At 36.7% G+C, this 5,892-nt stretch overlaps 1 protein-coding gene across 5 annotated transcripts in view; it reads left to right on the forward strand.

The window, feature by feature from the left end:
* The window catches only part of CASK (calcium/calmodulin dependent serine protein kinase), a 394,879-nt gene that overhangs the window by 153,434 nt on the left and 235,553 nt on the right, over positions 1-5,892 (forward strand). The gene's annotated exons all lie outside the window — the stretch shown is intronic.

A 5,892-nucleotide genomic window follows, 5' to 3' on the forward strand; every position in this document is an offset into this window, starting at 1 on the left:
CTGCTGATAGTTGTTGATAATACATCAAATATAGTGTTGAGTTTAAATTTGGTATTCAACTGGGCAGGCTGCCTTAATAAATTTATTACACTTATGAGAACTGTAAATTCTTTGGGAAATATATTACCAAAACCCCATTAATTTGTAAATGCTTAATGTAGTCAAGATTGATTTTTAACTAATATATTTGCCTATTTAAGAACAATTTACATGAGTCAAACATCCTCAATTAATGGTATGCTCCTTATTTTCTTTATCCACCTGACAGATGAGATTTTGGGCCATAAGATTGTATTAAATTGGCAAGAATTCAAAGAAATTAGAAGCTGCTTGGATTTCTGTTTGTATGTGAAAAAAGATAATAAAAATGTGCTAGTAAAATGTGTAAAAGATCAAGGAAATAATGACTTTCCCATTAACCCACGTTGGTGTGGTGCCCTGTCTGGGCCTCTGGTCATCCACTAGTTGAGAAGGTCAACTTTCTTGATTTATAGGAAGATGGCCTCATTAAAGCCAACCTGACCTATATTATTGCCAAAGGCAGCTTGTATCTTTAGTCTTCAAATTTGTTATTAGTTAAAGGTTGAGCCCAGCAGCAGAATTTGACTTGGCTGCTATAATCCTTCCAAGGTTCTGCTTGGATCCCTTTCTTAAAATATCACATGGTTATTAATTTAAGCACACCAAAGAAAAAATGTTGAATCAATAATGACTTTCATTTAGCTATTTTGTTATTAATGTTGATTCAGATGAACACATTAATACTTGTCCTAATTATTTTATGCCTAGATTGGAACATTCTTTATGTGCATTTGGAGCCTGGGTCAGCTCTTAGTGCATTTTAACTATTGAGTTTCTAACAGAAACTGGAAATTCTTTGGAAACAAATTAGAATACTTATATATTTATTAGTAACAAAATCAGTGTCTAATTTCTGATTATCACTGGTGACAGTGCAGCTGAAATATGCTGGTTCTGTAGCAGTCTTGATAGCTTGTCACCCAAGTCAGTGTTACCACTGTTATATGATTGGATCTTAAGGGCACATATTAAAAACTACATAGCCCCAGGAGCCATTGTGGTATCATGTAGAGAGCGCTGGACTTCAGTTATTAGCTCTGCTTCCTCTGCTTACTACTTGTGTGATCTCAACCGCTCATGTATCTCACTAAACCTGGGGCCTCAGTTTCTTCCTTTGTAAAGTGAAACTAGATATACCTACAGGGTTATTATAATTATTAAATGAGGACTTACAGAGGGACACTTAAAATCCCAGATATTATGCTGCATAGTCTAAGGTCATTCAATAAATTTTGAAGGGTCCAAAGGGCTGCTATACAGTGGATGTTGACTACCCTTTTTGTGTTTGGTAGATTAAGCAAGATAAAACGATTAAAAACTACCAAACAAGTAAAGGATTTAGATTAACAATAGTGAAGAAATTCCAGATTTAGTTATTAAGTGATGGATTTGGGTTGTTAAAAGCTGTAGAGTTTACTTCTATGGAAGTGCTTTTTAAAAACACATCTGTTTGGACATAGACTTACAGACATAGAAAACAAACTTATGGTTACCAGAGGGGGTAACAGGGGGTACGGGGGGAAGAGATAAATTAGGAGTTTGGGATTAACATGTACACACTACTATATATAAAATAGATAAATAACAAGGACCTACTGTTTAGCACAGGGAACTATATTCAGCATCTTCTAATAACCTATAATGGAAAAGAATCTGAAAGAGAGTATATATATGTATATATTTATAACTGAATCACTTTGCTGTACACCTGAGACTAACACAACACTGTAAATTAACTATACTTCACTTTTTAAAAAAATGGTTTAAAAAAATCTGTTTAGATTCTTTTTGGAATGACTGAATGACTTTATAGATAGTTGTGTAAGAAACGCAGAAGAACTCACAATTAAGAGGATAATAATTAAAGCAAGTCCATTTATCCAGAGCTGCACCATTCTAATTTGGTAGCCGGTAGCCACATGTGGCTATTGAGCACTTGAAATACAACTGCTCCCAACTGAGATGTGCTATAAGTATAAAACACACTGGATCTCAAAGACTTAGTACAAAAAGAGAATGTAACATATTTCATTAATACTTTTTAATGTGACTGTATGTTGAAATAATAATACTTTGGATATATTGGATTGCATAAAATATGTTAAAATAAATTTCACCTGTTTCTTTTTACTTTTTAATGTGGCTACTGAAAACATTTTAATTGTATATGTGGTTTGCGTTATATTTCTGTTGGATGATGCTGAACTAAATCCTTATTGAATGATTCTGTGAAAGCTGACTCTTAAATTTGACCTCTAAATCTCAGATATTAAGGATGAGATTGTTGCTCCAATGCTAAGAATGTCAGAAAGCATTCCTTTCCTCAGTCACATTTGTAAATACCCAACTTATTTTTGACCCCATGGTCAAGTTAGCTTGCTACAGAGTCGTGGCACTCTGAAAGTGGCATCTGACTTTTAAAATGTAGCATGAAAAATTCTCCTATTCCAAGAACAACTAATAGTAAAATGAATAATAAATACTTTTCAGGAAAATTCCTTTTAAAACACAAAAGGAAACGGCTTTCCTAACTCTCCCTCATTTGAGGGGCAGACTGGAAAGGTAGACCCTGGAGGACATAGTTGTTCTACTGTTGTTGGACAGCTCGAACTTCTTAGGAAACTGGTAGGAGTAGTAGTTCTCATGCCATATAGTGGGCTGATTCAATTGAAGTGTGTTTCTCCAATTTTGATCAGAAGATCAAATATTACTTTCCATATTACTAGTGCCCCTTTTAAAAGAAAATAAACTGATGAAATATAGGCACATAGTTAAATATAGGGGCACTAAACATAGAAGTAGATTACTTTTTAAATCTTTAAAAATTTCCCTGCAAAATTACAAAATGAAAAAGTACAAGGAAGAGTGGAGGAGTTACCAGTCACTATAGATAAAGTAGAACTTCAAAACAGCCATGGTAACTGTGGGTCAGGTGACTCAAAGGAATGTTCTGAGCTAGTATCTATAAGCAGCCAGATAATCACAATTTCAAATCTTATTATTATCACCTACTTTCGAATTCCTTCCTAGTCTGTTTCATGAGCTGATTTGTAGGAAAATACTATTTTTAGTTTGCTATATCAGCAAGGAGTTAATAGCAGTTAATACATACATCTTTAATTCACATTCACATCTAAAACAAACATTTTGAGCTTAACATTCTTGGAATCTATAGTTTGAATGCATATATGGTGCATTCATGTTTTGTAAACTGTGATTTTCTATTTGGGCTGTTTAATACACCCATATAATTGATACTTGAATTATGGAAAATGGTGCCGCAGCTATCCTAGATGTAGGCCATCTTTTGCATCATTGCCCTTATAAGTTCAAATACATTTTTATGTTGTTAGTTTTGTGCTATTCAGTCAGTGTTCGGATTTTAGTCCCTGAAATGTCAGATCTGGTGATATTTAAATTGTTTTAATCTTTGAAGGCAGGGTCCCCAGCAATCCTTCCTTCATTTTGAGGGTGGGTAAAGTGATAAGAGACTAGACCAGGAGCATGTTCAGCTATATACCAAGCAGACATGTGCGTGTCAAAGAGAGGGGACTTTAGAGCGTCCGTTTCTACTTATGATTTTTCAGTATAACAAATGTGGCACATGACAAATGGTGAATATGGGGATTGAAACACTGTAGTTACATGAAAGGGGCAAAATTTAAAATAAACTGAAAACAGGAGAAAAGACCAGTTTTTGTTGTGGCAAACACTAAATCTCTCTTTACTTCTTGACTCCAGTGTCAGAGCACTGAATTAAAATCAGACATTTAGCAGAATAGGAAGAAATGGAAAGAGAGAAACTAAGGTGAAAACAGAAGATATGAAAAGGGTGACTTCCAGTAAAACGAGAAGCTGGAGATAAACATTAAAATGAGTACTAAAACTCCTAAGCTTTTCATAGCATCAGAAGGCAGAACAATCTTAAAGGGAGAGAAAAAACTGTGCAGGCATCTGATTTATGTCGTCTGGCTTTTCAGCCTGGTCCTCCAGCGCACTCGTCAAAAGCCTTCCCCATAGTTATGACTTCCCAGTGCAAAAGCCACACCTATTCACACCTCTCATCCTCTGGAGGTGGAGACCATGTTTCATGTGTCTCTCATTTCTTCCTTCACAATGAACACTGAAGCACCTTAACCCCCTCAGCCCCACAGTGCTGCACTCCACACAGTCCTTTCACATCCATTCTCTCATTTGAATCTGGCTGCTGCCCTCTGAAGTTGTAGACTGTGTAGGTCGTGCATGACCTATCACGTCCCCCATTTCATTTGCCATAAGGAAGGCATTTTGTAGAGGTTAGCAGTCAGCCGGCAAGTAGTAGTGACAGGGGCTGGACTGGCACCAAGTTTTCCAACTCCAGATCCTATGGGATTTTCATCACTGCCATTTACAAACACACAGTGTTCTCTTTAAAACAACTGCAAAAACAAACAAATCAAACCTTCTTTGACCCTGCTATTCCTTTCTTATTACCAGGATCATGTCTAAACACACCATGGCATCGTGGAAGGACTGACTTTGGAGTTAGACAGGCCAGGGCTCAAAACCTACCCCTTGTAATAGCTATGTGATCTTGAACAAGTTTCAAAGTCTCAGTTTCCTCATCTGTAAAATACGTACCTCATAGGCTTGTTGGGACATTGAAAGACAATGACCATATTAAGTACTTAGACCAGTGAGAGATAGGATAAATCTAAATTTATTATATAATTGTCTGCATCCTGACTTTGAACCTGACCTCTCCACAGAATTTGATCTTAGAACATTTATGGTCTTTTCTGGTTGAATCTTACAGCCTTTTCTCAGCCTTCTCCAACTACCTATGCCTTAATTCCCCTTATTTTCTTGACTTTCTTAATATTGTATTATTGATTCTTCCTTTTCTGGTGGCTTCTCTTTTGTCATATTTACTGACTTCTTTTCCTCACCTATACCTTGTGTAAATTTTCTAAGGTTCCTTCTGCAGCCATTGCTCTTGTTGACAAGACTAAGTTGAATTAGCAAATCAGAGAGGAGATAATGTTATCTCTTCTGCTTTGTGCAATATATCCTTAACCTTGTTCTTTACCTGTCTCCCTTCTATTTCCAAATATTAAAAATGTCACATTGGATTTTATTCATTGGCAAGCAGGTAAAACTCCAGCACTGTTAACACAGGAAGGCTTTAATTATCTCGTTCCATGTAGACATGGCAAGTGATACCTATGCCTAAACTATTTTTGTGTGATGGTGATGATGATGATGATGATGAGCATGACGATGAGGATATTAACACTTTTATTTTCCAAATAGTACTGTGTAACTTACACAGTAGTCTTACCTACATTATCTGAATTTGTTCTTGAAAATAACACTGTGGGTAGTGTCCTGAATTATCCAACACATTTTATAGATGATGTAAAAAAAATTCTGACTTTGACATTGGGAGTAGTGCCTTTTCTGTTTAACCATACTATTTTTTTGCCCCCATTCCATGTAACTTCCCTGATGTGTGTCTATAAATGCTAGATTTTAGGCTAAAGAATAAACATCATATTCTTAGGCAATTTAGGGAAAACTAAGAAAAAGAAGTAAAATTCAAGACAGCAAATTGAGTTACTTATTAGCTGATCAAGAAAGAGTTATAGGGCTTCCCTGGTGGCACAGTGGTTGAGAGTCCGCCTGCCGATGCAGGGGACGCGGGTTCGTGCCCCGGCCCGGGAGGATCCCACATGCCACGGAGCGGCTGGGCCTGTGAGCCATGGCCGCTGAGCCTGCGCGTCCGGAGCCTGTGCTCTGCAACTGGAGAGGCCACAACAGTGAGAGGCCCGC

This window comes from Lipotes vexillifer, unplaced genomic scaffold, assembly GCF_000442215.2.
Source record: "Lipotes vexillifer unplaced genomic scaffold, Lipotes_vexillifer_v1.1 scaffold1439, whole genome shotgun sequence".
NCBI classification, from domain to species: domain Eukaryota; kingdom Metazoa; phylum Chordata; class Mammalia; order Artiodactyla; family Lipotidae; genus Lipotes; species Lipotes vexillifer.